The sequence below is a fragment of the Triticum urartu genome, chromosome 2 (genome assembly GCF_003073215.2).
Source record: "Triticum urartu cultivar G1812 chromosome 2, Tu2.1, whole genome shotgun sequence".
NCBI lineage: Eukaryota > Viridiplantae > Streptophyta > Magnoliopsida > Poales > Poaceae > Triticum > Triticum urartu.
The window spans coordinates 525,562,771-525,578,756 of NC_053023.1; the positions used below are offsets into that span (position 1 = coordinate 525,562,771).

At 45.1% G+C, this 15,986-nt stretch overlaps 1 pseudogene; it reads right to left on the minus strand.

The window, feature by feature from the left end:
• Positions 1–511: 511 nt before the first annotated feature.
• Positions 512–15,986, minus strand: part of LOC125541762 — a 49,199-nt pseudogene continuing 33,724 nt past the window's right edge.

Consider the following 15,986-nt stretch of genomic DNA (forward strand, 5'->3'; position numbering starts at 1 on the left):
ACTGCACTATTTTAATATGTAAGAAATAAGCATATAATAATGTATTTTTCACACTAAAATATAATTTATACACATATTATATAATACCTGTATATATTTTATATTCACCCATCATCCAAAATATACCCATAAAAACTGACAGAAAAAAAGACAGAAGCAAAAAACGACAGAGTCACTGCCGGCCCAATAAGAAAACTAGTAACTGGCAGCCCAACAATGAATCGACTGACCAAAAATAGGGGTCAGTCAAAAAAAAAAAACTCAGCCCAATACTGGACAAACACACAGAATAGAAAAAACAATCAGCACGCATGTTACTAAAAACAACATCAGCACGCATCTTGGAGCAGCAATCAGCGGTCAAAAAGATCGACTGACCCAAATTCAGGTAACTTACATATAGCTAAAGTGAAAAGGTAATCTGTGGTACATATAGTTGAGGAGAGTTGTGATGCATCAGCAAACAAATGGAAACTGTTTCGCGTAAACTTGTGTGAATGATCTGTACTAGCTAGAGGGAACCGCAGTCGAAGTCGCCGTGGCTGTCTGAATTTCCTGTGAAGAGAACCGCCAGGGCAGCTCTGATCAACACCTTCATGAGCTTGGAGGTCGCGACGATGAGTTGTCCGTTGAGGAACGCCTGCACGGACAGCCTCAGGATCCTCGCCTTTCTCTCCTGCTCGTACGACTTGAGCGCCTCTTCGACGCTCTTAGCCGGGCTGTGGTCACCACCGCGAGCTGCGGACGCCGTTCGGGCCAAGCACCGGGCGACCACGACAGCGTCCTCCAGGCTGAACGAGCCACCCTGGCCGATGAAAGTCCCCATGGCGTGCATGGCGTCGCCGGCGACAGTCACCGTGCCCTCCTGGAACGGCTGGAGGACCAGGTGCCACGGCGGCCGGTAGCAGAGCTGCGTCAGGCTCATGGATGACAGGTCGCAGCTTCGCACCACGTCGAGGACGTCCTCAGGGTACCCCTGCATTGCCTGCAGAGCCGCCTGCCGGATGAGCGCCGGGTTCCTGAAGCTGTTCCCTTCTGGAATGGTGGTCATGGCCCGTGCTGCCCACATAGGCAGGAACCTCGGCGGCTTCAGTCCCAGGAACTTGGCCACCACTGAGTTTGCTCCATCGCAGCCGATTACCACCTCTGCACTGATGGTTGAGTCGTCGTTGGTTGAGACGATTGGACAGCGGGTAACGGCGTCGAGAGAAAGAGCTTCAGCCTGGCATCCGAAGCGGATACATCCTCCTGGTAAATGCCTGGCCAGCGTTTCCACAAGGTCGCTTCTTTTCTAAGCACCGGCATTCACTCCTACACTTGAAGCGAACAGAGCATTCACACAGAGACACAAAACCAGTATGTAGCAGTAGCTTGTAGTTGGATTTACAAATGTCTAATTTGTAAGGTTGGGGGCAGTAGCTGATGAAGCTATGTACGCAGGGTAGGATCATAGGCCTGACCTAGACACCCTTCCCTAGGACATTATCCTAAAAACAGAAACACCCGAAAGATAGCATCATCCACTCGACTACGAGACATTCTACTCGCAAGACTCAAAGTCACTCGACCACGACAATTATCACTTGACGGACAGAAGATCTAAAGTCACTCTGCACGACAATGGTCGGACGTTTTCTTCATAGACTTAATAGGCATTTATGTCATTTAATTGCTAGCGTTACTTACCAGTAACACCCCTCTCTTGATGTACCTTAAAACCCTTGTAACGTGAGCTGGCTAGGGTCTAGGCGCACTCTATATAAGTCACCTCCCTCCACTGGCACAAGGGTTCGCACCCCTGTAAACACACGCATACATAATCCAGTCGATCGCCTCCGGGCACCGAGATGTAGGGCTGTTACTTCCTCCGCGAAGGGTTTGAACTCGTAAAACTCGCGTGTACAACTTCGCCATATCTAGGATCTTGCCTCCTCATACCTACCCCCATTCTACTGTCAGTCTTAGATTCACGACAGTTGACACCCACCGTGGGGCAGGTGTCTTAGCGACTTTTTGGTGGACTTGCGATTTTTCCAATTCTCATCATCATGGTTCCGCCGGCGGACTAGTTGAGGGCCGCGAGATCCGTCTCGGCGCGCTCGTGTTCGTTGTCGACGACTCCGCCTGACTTCAGGAAGCTCCAGTCAACGTCGATGCGCTCCCCGTCCGCGGGGCCACGCACTTCCGCGCGTGCGTCCGCGGCGTCCTTCTCCGGCAACCGTCGACCCAGTATTGGTCGGTTCCTATGGTGTCCTCATCCCCTGCCGCTCGCCGGCACAAGCATTTCGGTCGGTCGCGGCTCCAGCGGTGGATGAGACACGCGGTGGCCCGCAAGTCGGCCACCTCACAGGTCGCGGCAATCGAGCCCGACGAAACTCTCTACGGCCTGTTCGACCTGTCGACTGGCTCCGTCGAGACCGCATCCGAGTGCGACAGCAGCGATCCCGTGGCAGAAGTCTTGATGGTCAACGGACCACCTAGTCCTCCTGGCTTCCCCCGCAACGACGGTGGTAATGGTGGCGGCAATCCGTCACGCATTCACGAAGAGTACCGCCCCGAGCCCCTTTCTTCGCAGCGGAGAGAAGAGCTTCGCCACCGCAATATGGATGCACTTCACACTCCTATCGTTGGAGAAACCCCCGAGGCCCGGGCCTTGGAAGAAGCGCGCCTGGAAAACTTGGCTGAGCGCACTCGATTAGAGAACCTGCAGCATGCACTCGACGAGCCTGCTCGGCAGCGGATCCCTGAATCCAGTCGACGGAAACTTTTTCCGCCTCAAACTCAGGTATATCACACTCCGATTCAAAATCTCACAGCTGCAGCCCGAATAGCAGAGTCAATCCAGCCTTCCCAGTCGGAGGCAGGCAGGGGTTTGATGCAGATCCGGGCCTTGCTCCGAGCAGCTGGGGAACAGAACACAGTAGTGTCTCAGTCGCGGAATAGGATTCATAGCAGGTTAGTGGTGGCAGATACAGTACAGTCGGTCCACAGCCCAAGATCGCCCCCGCGGCGTGAAGGACGTGGGCACAGGCAAGATCAGTACAGAAACCATGAGCAATATGATCATCGTCTCGGCCACGACGACCGACGTCGAGTGCCCACGCCTCCTCCGAGGAGTGGGTCATATGTGCCTCGGCGACATGATGAGAGACGCCCTCACAGCGGCGAGCGAAGAATACCAGTCAACCCAAGGGAGCCAGACTTTGATGCGAGATCTATTCTCGTTCAAGGTCTGGTTGACAGGAACAAAGCACACAGAGAAGGCCATGACAGAGATTACCCGACTGGCAGTAGAGTGCACGTTTCAGGTCCCGAGTGTTTCAACAGAGCCATCAGAGCTGCAGTGATTCCTCCCAATTTCAGGTTGGCGACTGGAGTCAGCAAATTTACGGGTGAGTCTAAGCCTGACACTTGGCTTGAGGACTACCGAGTGGCTGTACAAATAGGTGGTGGCAATGATGAAGTCGCCATGAAGCACCTTCCTCTGATGTTGGAAGGCTCGGCCAGGGCATGGCTGAACCAGTTGGCAGCCGGCAGTATATTCAGTTGGGAGGAACTCGCCCGAGTGTTTGTTAGGACTTTTGAAGGTACTTGCAAGCGACCAGCGGGGTTGACTGAATTGCAGAGTTGTGTGCAAAAACCGAATGAAACCCTGAGAGACTGTATCCAGAGATGGGTCACGTTACACCATACAGTGGAGAATGTGTCAGATCACCAAGCAGTTTGTGCCTTCAAGGAAGGCGTTAAGTATCGGAAGTTGAATCTGAAATTCGGTCAGACAGGAGATATGTCCCTGACTCGGATGATGGAGATTCCCACCAAATACGCTAACGGCGAAGAAGAAGACCGACTCCAGAGTGGCAAGCATAAAACAGTCGCCCAGGACAACGGTGGAGGTATTTCCAATTGGAAACAGAAGCATAAAGCTGAACCAGCTGCTCCTTGAGAGGCTTTAGTTGTGGCTCAAGGAAATTTCAAGGGGAAGCCCAAAGGGCCCTGGAACCCCAAGAAAGTGAAAGATCAAGACATAAATGATGTGTTTGATTTGCCATGTAACATTCACACCAAGAAAGATGAAGAGGGTAATCTGATTTATCCTAAGCACACCACTCGGCAGTCTTGACTCTTGATCCAACAGTTCCGAGAGAAATAACCCAAGGAGAAGGAAAAAGAGTTGGACAAGGGTGAGGATAAGGAAGAGGATGATGATGGTTTTCCCAACGTCAACTCCACTCTGATGATTTTTGCTGATGTTGAGAGCAAAAGTTGATTGAAAGTTATCAACAGAGAAGTGAACATGGTTGCTCCGGCAACACCAAGTTATTTGAAGTGGTCCCAGACTGCCATCACATTCGACCAGTCTGACCATCCAGTACGTATAGCCACCCCTGGAAGGCAAGTGTTGGTGGTCGACCCAGTTGTTGAAGGCACTCGTCTGACTAAAGTGCTGATGAATGGTGGTAGCGGCCTGAATATCCTTTATGCAGAAACCTTGAAGGGAATGGGGATTCCGATGTCCAAGCTCAGCGAAGCAATATGAGTTTCCATGGCGTTATACCCGGCAAGAAGGCTGAATCACTCGGCCAGATCGCCCCTGATGTGGTTTTCGGTGATTCCAAGAATTACCGCAAAGAAAAGTTGACATTTGAAGTAGTGGATTTCAAGAGTGATTATCATGCCATTCTGGGTAGGCCTGCCTATGCACGTTTCATGGCTCGTCCATGTTACATGTACATCAGATTGAAAATGCCTGGTGATACGTCCATTTTGCATCATGCTTTTATATCGATATTTATTGCATTATGGGCTGTTATTTCACATTATGTCACAATACTTATGGCTATTCTCTCTTATTTTACAAGGTTTACATAAGGAGGGAGAATGCCGGCAGCTGGAATTCTGGGCTGGAAAAGGAGCAAATATTATAGACCTATTCTGCACAACTCCAAAAGTCCTGAAACTCCACGGAATACCTTATAATAAATAATGAAAAATCCTCGCTAAAGATGAAGACCAGGGGGCCCACACCCAGTCCACGAGGGTGGGGGCGCGCCCTGGTGGGCCCCCTGGTGGCTCTCCGATGACCATCTTCTGCTATATGAAGTCTTTCGTCGAGAAAAAAAACCAGAAGCAACCTTTCGGGACGAAACTCCGCCGCCGTGAGGCGGAATCTTGGCGGAACCAATCTAGGGCTCCGGCAGAGCTGTTCTGCCGGGGAAACTTCCCTCCCGGAGGGGGAAATCATCGCCATCATCATCACCAACGCTCCTCTCATCGGAAGAGGGCAATCTCCATCAAAATCTTCATTAGTACCATCTCATCTCAAAACCCTAGTTCATCTCTTGTATCCAATTCTTGTCTCCAAATCCGGGATTGGTGCCAGTAGGTTGCTAGGAGTGTTAATTACTCCTTGTAGTTGATGCTAGTTGGTTTAATTGGTGGAAGATCATATGTTCAGATCCTTTATGCATATTATTAGCCCTCTGATTATGAACATGAATATGCTTTGTGAGTAGTTACGTTTGTTCCTGAGGACAAGGGAGAAGTCTTGCTATTAGTAGTCATGTGAATTTGGTATTCGTTCGATATTTTGATGAGATGTATGTTGTCTAGCCTCTAGTGGTGTTATGTGAACGTCGACTACATAACACTTCACCATTATTTGGACCTAGAGGAAGACATTGGGAAGTAATAAGTAGATGATGGGTTGCTAGAGTGACAGAAGCTTAAACCCTAGTTTATGCGTTGCTTCGTAAGGGACTGATTTGGATCCATATGTTTCATGCTATCATTAGGTTTACCTTAATACTTTTGTTGTAGTTGTTGATGCTTGCAATAGAGGTTAACCATAAGTGGGATTCTTGTTCAAGTAAGAACATCACCCAAGCACCGGTCCACCCACATGTCAAATTATCAAAGTACCGAACGCGAATCATATGAACGTGATGAAAACTAGCTTGACGATATTCCCACGTGTCCTCGGGAGCGCTTTTACTTATATAAGAGTTTGTCCAGGCTTGTCCTTTGATACAAAAAGGATTGGGCCACCTTGCTGCACTTTATTTACTTTTGTTACTTGTTGCTCGTTACAAATTATCTTATCACAAAACTATCTATAACCACTAATTTCAGTGCTTGCAGAGAATACCTTGCTGAAAACCGCTTATCATTTCCTTCTGCTCCTCGTTGGGTTCGACACTCTTACTTATCGAAAGGACTACGATAGATCCCCTATACTTGTGGGTCATCAAGACTATTTTCTGGCGCCGTTGCCGGGGAGTGAAGCGCCTTTGGTAGGTGGAATTTGGTAAGGAAAAATTTATAAAGTGTGCTGAAATTTACTGTCACTTGTTACTATGGAAAGTAATCCTCTGAGGGGCTTGTTCGGGGTATCTTCACCCCGACCAGTAGAGCAAAGAGTTGCTCCTCAACCTACTGAACCTATTGAAAATGAAATTCCTTATGAGTATCCTTCGGGTATGACAGAAAAACTGCTAGCTAATCCTTTTACAGGAGATGGAACAAAGCATCCTGATGAACACCTAATATATGTGGATGAAGTTTGTGGATTATTTAAGCTTGCAGGTATACCCGATGATGTTGCTAAGAAGGTCTTCCCTTTATCTTCGAAGGGAGATGCATTGACATGGTATAGGCTATGTGATGATACGAGATCATGGAACTATAGAAGATTGAAATTGAAATTTCATTAAAAGTATTACCCTATGCATCTTGTTCATCGTGACCGCAATTATATATATAATTTTTGGCCTTGCGAAGGAGAAAGCATCGCTCAAGCTTGGGGGAGGCTTAAATCAATGTTATATTCATGCCCCAATCATGAGCTCCCAAGAGAAACAATTATTCAAAAAATTTATGCTCGGCTTTCTGAAAATAATCGCACCATGCTCGATACTTCTTGTGCTGGCTCTTTTATGATGAAGACTATTGGATTTAGATGGGATTTATTGGATAGAATTAAACGCAACTCTGAAGATTGGGATCTCGAAGAAGGTAAGGAGTCAGGCATGACACGTAAGTTTGATTGTGTTAAATATTTTATGGATACCGATATTTCCGTAAGTTTAGCACTAAATATGGACTTGATTCTGAGATAGTAGCTTCTTTCTGTGAATCTTTTGCTACTTATGTTGATCTCCCTAAGGAGAAGTGGTTTAAATATCATCCTCTGATAGAAGTAAAAGTAGCCGCACCTATTCTTTAAACAGGAACCTATTCTGAAACACAATTTGCCTGTTGAAATCCTAGGGGACCCCCCTCCACCTAAGGGTGATCCCGTGTTTGAGCTTAAACTGTTGCCTGATAATCTTAAATATGCTTATCTTGATGAAAAGAAGATATATCATGTTATTATTAGTGCTAACCTTTCAGAGCATGAAGAAGAAAGATTATTGAAAACTCTGAAGAAGCACCGTGCTGCTATTGGATATACTCTTGATGATCTTAAGGGCATTAGTCCCGCTCTATGTCAACATAAAATAAATTTGGAAGCAGATGCCAAACCAGTTTGTGATCCTCAACGACGTCTGAATCCTAAAATGAAAGAAGTGGTAAGAAAAGAAATACTAAAGCTTCTGAAGGCAGGTATAATTTATCTCGTTGCTGATAGTCAGTGGGTAAGTCCTGTTCATTGTGTCCCTAAGAAGGGAGGTATTACTGTTGTTCCTAATGATAAAGATGAATTGATTCCACAAAGAATTATTACAGGTTATAGGATGGTAATTGATTTCTGCAAATTAAATAAGGCTACTAAGAAAGATCATTGCCCCTTACCTTTTATCGATCAAATGCTAGAAAGATTATGCAAACATACACACTACTGCTTTCTAGATGGTTATTCTGGTTTCTCTCAAATACCTGTGTCGGCTAAAGATCAATCAAAGACTACTTTTACATGCCCTTTTGGTACTTTTGCTTATAGACGGATGCCTTTTGATTTATAACAGAGTAGCAATCACACACTTATTACATCGAGTGTCTCAAAAGAGAACTTATTACAATAAATATGGCTTAAGGCCATCTAATAACGATAACAGCGGAAGGCTTGGAAGATAAGTGAGTCCATCAACTCCAACGACATCACTGAGTATAGAACCACGACCTAAAACACCTTAATCGTTGTCTGAAAAGTCTGCAACATTAACGTTGCAGCCCGAAATGGGTCAGCACATGGAATATGCTGGCAAAATAACACATAGAGAGTGGAATGAAATAGGCTAATCTATATGCATATTTGGCTAGTGGAAAGCTCTATGGTTACAGTTTTGCGTAAAGCCAATTTTTCCCTACTGCAAAGGAATAAATTTTATTTAACTATCATGGTAGTTGTTAAACATTGAGAATGGTTGACAGCATTCTCAATCCCAATTAAGCATCATCATTAACAAAACCCAACAAATTTAATTTTAGAGTAACATGTTGAGATTCACATGATAATCCAGGTACTAGATACTCAAGATGTCCATAACCGGGGACACGGCTAATCATGATTAGTTTATACACTCTGCAGAGGTTTGCGCACTTTTCCCCACAAGACTCGATCGCCTCCGTTTGGTTTCTTACACTACATGGTGTTTGAGAAGACGGATGACCGAGACATAGTCTTTCAGAAGTGCTAGCACCTTACGATCGGGTAGACTGTTACACCTACTTTCCCCTACATTTGCTAGTCTACCACTGTAAGAGTTCGCACGACTTAATCAACTATGCTAGAGCCCATAATAGCTTGTGGCTGCACACGGAAGTTTCTGGCATGAATAATCTCATGATCCCTTTAAGCCTGGGTGGCGGTCCAAAAGAAAATAGGCAATCGCTTGAATACCCAGGTGCCTCAATCCACCCAGATGTGTATTTAAGTTGCCACCTTAAATAAACCATTAGTTAACAATCTCACATCTGTCATGGATACACTCACCCAATCCACGTCTACTAGCATAGCATGGCAATATAGGCAAACGTAGAAGTAACTTCCAAAGGTTTGATAATAACAGGTAATAGGTACTACCTCAACTACTTCTCAAACCCATAATTTAATTAGATCCTAATCATGCAATGTGTCAGATTTGATCTAATGCAATAAAACTGGGTAGAGGAAAAAACATGATCGAAGTGTTACTTGCCTTGCTGATGATCAGGGAAACCTAGCGATTCGAAGTAGCAAGCGGCGCACTCCGGGTACTCTATCACTAACAAACAAGCATACAATAAGTACTCAACTAATGCACAGGTAAAACTCAAATAAGAGATATAACCAGAAAGTTCATCTTAAGAACTCCGGTTGGCAAAAAGAATCAAAACAAACGAAGCAACGAAAGGCAAACGACAAAAGAAAAAGGCTTTGTTTACTATTCTGGATCTATGGCAATTTTTACAGTGGCAAAAACTTGTTTAAGTTGGCTAAACGGAAAGAGGGTTTCGATACGAAACTCCAGGCGCTTGAATCGCCTGATTCCGATAAATGAGCGAAAAGTTAGACTAAAACGAAAATCGGATTAGAAATTGCGATCTGAAAAGTCGCGGATTTAATCCGAGAAAAAGAAAAACGACGAACGTTCGTTAAAACGAACGAATGGACGAACGCTCGCTAATTAAATAAATCGGAAAAACCGATCTATTAAAAAAATTGAAACTAAAAAAACGAACAAAACAGTTCGGTTTTTCGAGAAAAACCGGCGGCGGCGAGACAACCTCCGGCGGCGGATCCGGCGGGCGGCGATGTCGGCGGCGGCGGCGCTCCGGCGGGCGGTGGCGGCGGCGGCGGCCTAGGGTTAGGGTTGGGGAGGGGCGCGGCTTGGGCTTGGCCTGGGGCCTCGGGCGCTATAAAAAGGCCCGGCCAGGCGGAGTCCTGGCCGGTTACGGCCCAAGGTCGGTTCAGACTTTTTTTTAAATAGTTATGCTCGAAAAAAAACAAAAAAAATACTAAATGGACTCCAAAAATCCCGAAATAAATTTTCCCCGGCTTCTAAAATCAAGCAGCACAGAATGAACATTTATTTGGGGCCTAAATGCAATTTTGAAAAACGCACATTTTTCCTAAATTCAAATAAAATAGCAAATAAAACCAAATAAAATCTTATTTGATTTTTTATTAAATCCCCAATATTTCTTTTATTTTGGTAAAGTCATTTTATTCCCTCTCTCATAATTGTTATAATAGAAATATTTGAAGATAAAATAAATAAAATCAAATGATCCTATTTTCAAAATTTGAGACAACTCAAATATGAAAATAACGAAATCCCCAACTCTCTCCGAGGGTCCTTGAGTTGCGTGAAATTTCTAGGATCAACCAAAATGCAATAAATATGATATGCAATGATGACCTAATGTATAAAATTCCAAATTGAAAATTTGGGATGTTACAAACCTACCCCCCTTAAGATGAATCTCGCCCTCGAGATTCGGGTTGGCTAGAAAATAGGTGAGGGTGGTCCTTCAGCAAATCTTCCTCTCGCTCCCAGGTGGTTTCATCCTCCGTGTGGTGGCTCCACTGAACTTTGCAAAACTTGATAACCTTACTGCGGGTGACTCGACTGGCATACTCTAGAATCTTAACTAGTTTCTCCTCATAGGTCAAATCACTGTCCAACTGAATTGCTTCAAGTGGTACCATATCTCTTAGCGGTATATCAGCCATCTCTGCGTGGCACTTCTTCAACTGGGATACGTGGAACACGTCGTGATGTCCTGACAATCCTTCGGGCAATTCCAACTTATAGGCTACTTCTCCCATACGCTCCAAAACTTTGTATGGGCCTACAAAACGTGGCGCTAAGTTTCCCTTAACTCCAAAGCGCTATACTCCTCGAAGTGGTGATACTCGAAGATAAACTCGGTCTCCGACTTCGTAAACTGTCTCCTTGCATTTAGAATCTGCATAACTCTTCTGCCTGGATTGAGCTACCTTGAGCCTATCGCGAATCAATTTCACTTTCTGTTCAGACTCCTTTATCAGATCCGGTCCAAACAACTGGCGGTCTCCAACTTCATCCCAAGACAATGGGGTCCTGCACCTCCTTCCGTACAAGGCTTCGAAAGGGGCCATCTTCAAACTAGATTGATAGCTGTTGTTGTAAGAGAACTCTACATATGGCAAATTCTTGTCCCAACTAGATCCGTAATCTAACGCACAAGCTCTTAGCATATCCTACAAAATCTGATTGACTCTCTCGGTCAGTCCATCTGTCTGCGGGTGGAAAGCTGTGCTAAACTCTAGTCTGGTACCCAAAGTTTCATGCAACTGATTCCAGGACTTTGAGGTGAATTGGGTTCCTCTATATGATACTATGCTCCTTGGAACTCCATGCAGACAAACGGTTCTAGTCATGTATATCTTTGCCAACTTTGCACTGGTATAGGTAGTCTTCACTGGAATGAAATGAGCTACCTTTGTCAAACGATCGACTACAACCCATATCGAGTCATAGCCTGAACGTGTTCTGGGCAATCCTGTAATAAAATCCATGCCTAACTTATCCCACTTCCATTCGGGTATCGGCAATGGTTGTAGCAATCCTGCTGGCTTCTGATGCTCTGCCTTTACTCTCTGACATACATCACAAACTACTACATACTCCGCAATATCCTTCTTCATTCCGGTCCACCAGAAAGTATCCTTCAAATCCAAATACATCTTGGTATTTCCTGGGTGAATCGAATATGGTGACTCATGGGCCTCTTGCAGAATCAACTTCCTGATCTCCGAATCATTAGGCACATAAACATGGTCTTCAAACCATAAGGTATCGTGCTCATCTTCACGAAATCCCTTAGCTCATTTTCTCTTTTATAGAGGCAATCTCCTTGTCAGTCTTCTGGGCTTCTCTGATCTTATCCATCAAAGTAGACTGAATCTCCAATGCTGCTACATAGCCTCTCGGACTATCTCCAAACATAGGTCACGAAGATTTTCGGCTAACTCCCTTGGTAAATCTCCTGTCATTAGGGTGTTGACATGGCTCTTACGGCTTAACGCGTTAGCTACTACGTTTGCCTTTCCGGGGTGATAATGCAATTTCATATCATAATCCTTGATGAGCTCCAACCATCTACTTTGTCCGAGGTTCAACTCCTTCTGGGTGAAAATATACTTCAAACTCTTGTGATCCATGTACACCTCACAATGGTTTCCAATCAGAAAGTGTCTCCAAGTCTTCAATGCATGCACTACGGCTGCTAATTCCAAATCATGTGTAGCATAATTCAACTCATGGGGCTTAAGCTATCGTGAGGCATATGAAACAACTCTTCTTTCCTACATAAGCACTGCTCCAAGTCCTCGACGTGAAGCGTCACAATACACCTCATAATCCTTGGTCTGATCCGATAAAATCAACACTGGTGAGGTAACCAAATGTTTCTTCAACTCCTGGAAACTAGCCTCACATTCCTCAGTCCATTTGAACTTGGTATCCTTCTTCAACAACTCCGCCATAGGCTTCGCAATCTTTGAGAAATTCTCAATAAACCTCCGGTAGTATCCTGCGAGTCCAAGAAAACTCCGGATCTCTCCAACTCTTATTGCGGCTTCCCAATTGGTCACGGTATCAAATTTAGTGGGATCTACTGCTATACCTTCTCCCGATATAACGTGTCCGAGAAATCCGACTTCCTTCAACCAAAACTCACATTTGCTAAACTTGGCATATAATTGATGTTCTCTGAGCTTTCCAAGAACCAAACGCAAATGCTCCTTATGCTCCTCTTCATTTTTCGAGTAAACCAGGATATCATCAATGAACACTACGACGAACTTATCCAAGAACTCCATAAACACTTTGTTCATCATGTTCATAAAATATGCAGGTGCGTTAGTCAGACCAAATGACATAACGGTATACTCGTACAGCCCATACCTGGTGGTAAAAGCTGTCTTAGGTATATCTTGTTCTCGAATCTTCAACTGGTGGTATCCTGATCGCAGATCGATCTTGGAAAATACCTTAGCTCCTTGCAATCGATCAAATAGATCGTTGATCATTGGTAGTGATGGTTACTTCATTCAAACCTCGATAATCAACAACCATCATTAATGATCCATCCTTCTTTTCCACTAGAAGTACTGGCGATCCCCAAGGCGAAGAACTTGGGCGAATATATCCTTTATCCAGTAACTCCTTAATCTTCTTCTTAATCTCCACCAAATCCTTTGTGGGCATCCTATATGGTCTCTTAGATATTGGCCCTGTGCCTGGCAAAAGCTCAATCAAAAACTCAATATCTCTATCTAGTGGCATGCCTGGCAACTCTTCTGGAAATACTTCGGGGAAATCCATCACTACTGGTACCTCCTCCTGCACAACTCCTGTTAAACAATTTACTTGAGTCCTCTTTGGCACATGCCGGGATACATACTTGATCCTTCTCCCTTCTGGGGTGGTAAGCAAGATCAACTTACTAGCGCAATCGATGTTTCCTCCATACATCGACAACCAATCCATATCCAGAATTACATCCAAACCTTGTGATTCCAATATTATCAAATCTGAGGGGAATACATGCCTACCTATACTTAATGGCACTTGAAAACATCCTTGGCTAGCCATATACTCCGCTCCTGGTGAGCTTACTAACATAGGTGTTCTAAGAACTTTGGTGGGCAGGTTATACTTATCCAAAAATCCCCTTGATATGTATGAATGTGATGCACCGGTATAAAAAAGAATGAGTGCAGTAAATGACTTAACCAAAATCTTACCGATTACTGCATCCGGCTGCTCTTCAACCTCCTCCACGTTAACGTGGTTCACCTGTCCCCTGTTGAAAGGGTTCGGCTTCTTCCCAGAGCTTCCATTGCCATTACCATTCTGTGATTCAGGACATTCATTGGCATAATGTCCGGTCTTCTGGCACTTAAAACAAGTGACTTGGCTCATGTCTCTCTTGGCTGGGGTTGATGGGTTGGTGCGGTTCTGGCCGTTGCTTCCTCCATTTCCATTACCATTTTTGGTTCCATTGTGATTGTGCGAGCTACCTCCTTCATGGGTATGCTGAAAATGTCCTCCCGGTCTAGGGGTAAAACATGGCTTCTGCTGAGCTCCTGAAGTGTACTTCCCTTGTCCATACTTCCTCTTGCGGGTCTCAATCTGCTGCTGCTTCCCTTCAATCATGAGAGCACGATCTACCAACTCATGGTAGTTGTTGAAGGTTGCTACCATCAACTACATGCTCAACTCATCATTCAGTCCTCTCAGAAACTTCTCCTGCTTAGCTGCATCTGTAGCAACATCATCTAGGGCATAACGTGCTAACTTACTAAAGTCCTCCACATACTGGCCAACTGTCCTTCCTCCTTGGCGCAAGTTGCGAAACTCTCGCTTCTTCATGACCATAGCTCCTGCTGAAACATGGGCAGTTCGAAAAGCCTGCTGAAACGGGTCCCATGTGACAGTGTCGACAGGGAAAGTGGCTGTGAAATTCTCCCACCATGATGCTGCGGGTCCTTCAAGCCGATGTGCGGCAAACTTCACCTTTTCCGCATCCGTGCATCCTGCTGTGGTCAACTCTCTAGCTGTCTTGCGGAGCCAATCATCTGCTACTATCGGCTCGGTGCTACTGGAAAACACCGACGGATTCAGCCTAAGAAAACAGGCTAAGTGATCAACAGGTGGTGGTGGTGGTGGGTTGTTGTTGTTGTTGTTGTTCCCCTGATTCTGATTCTGGGCTAGCAACTGCATCAATGTGTTCTACTGCTGGATCAACTGGGTGAGCTCCGGTGGGAAAGTAAATCCGGGGTCACGTCTCGGAGGCATCTGAGGGTTTAGAAAAGATGAGATTTAAGAATAGAGGGGGTCTTAAGAGAAAACACTACCCATATGCACATGAGGCAAAAGCAAACAATTCACTTCATTCAATCAATCAAACAAGGGCATACAATCGATCTAACTATCGCAAAAGTGCTCGGACTACTATATTTACATGGTGGACTACTACTACTGATGAGGTGGTCTACTAGAAATATTCTTCGTTTGCAGACTCCATTATATCTGCTCCAACTTCATCAACATAGTCATCATCGCTATCATCTGGATCTGAGTCGGTGTCATCGATGATGATGTAGTCTTCCGGGCGAATCTCCTTGGGTTCTTCGTCTTCTTCTACTGGTGTAGGGCCTCCCATAAATATTCCGATCTTCTTGATCAGATCGTCATTCTTCTCCACTAAAACTTCGATTTCCTCTTCGTAATCTTCATGTGTAGCCTTGAGTTCTTCCTCCAGTTCCTTGATTCTTGTCCTTGCCTTCTTCAGATCTATCATGTCGGCGCACATCTGGTTCTCCTGACGTCGAATGTGCTGGTTTAACTCCTGGATAAAAGCTGGAACTGATCTATCCTTCCTGGTGCTGATCATCTCCCAGTGATCATCTCGGCGCCCACAAATCTGCTAGATAGTATCCTTGAGATCATTGCGGTATACTTCTCCAATACATCTCATGGCGATGTGAGCTGCCATGCTCTTTCCTAGACTCCAAGTTGGTGCATCAAAAGAAAACTCTATGGGCTCAGTGACTGGCATGAACGTCCTTCCTGGAACTTGAACTTGAATCATCCAGCTCTCTTCTTCAGGTAAAGTGGCGTTGTAGGTTCCGGTGAAGCTTGGTACTCCTATGTTCAGGTATCTAGTGACTTCCTTCAAGTGACGTCCAAAGGGTGTACCTTCATCTGGTTGCGTGAACTTGTTCCTTGCATCCGCCATCCTAAAAGAGTAGAAAAGATGAGAAGTCAGAAAGAGAAGAGAGTGAGTAGTGATCTAGGTCTTTAGCTTAGTGGTCATGTCCTACAGTCAGCGTGTGCTCTGATACCATCTTGTAGCGACCAGACCTCAAACGGTCCAATCTCTGTGCTCATGTGTCATCCCTGGATCAGTAATGCTGACACCACACAGTGCTTGAAGGATTTATCACAGAGTAGCAATCACACACTTATTACATCGAGTGTCTCAAAAGAGAACTTATTACAATAAATATG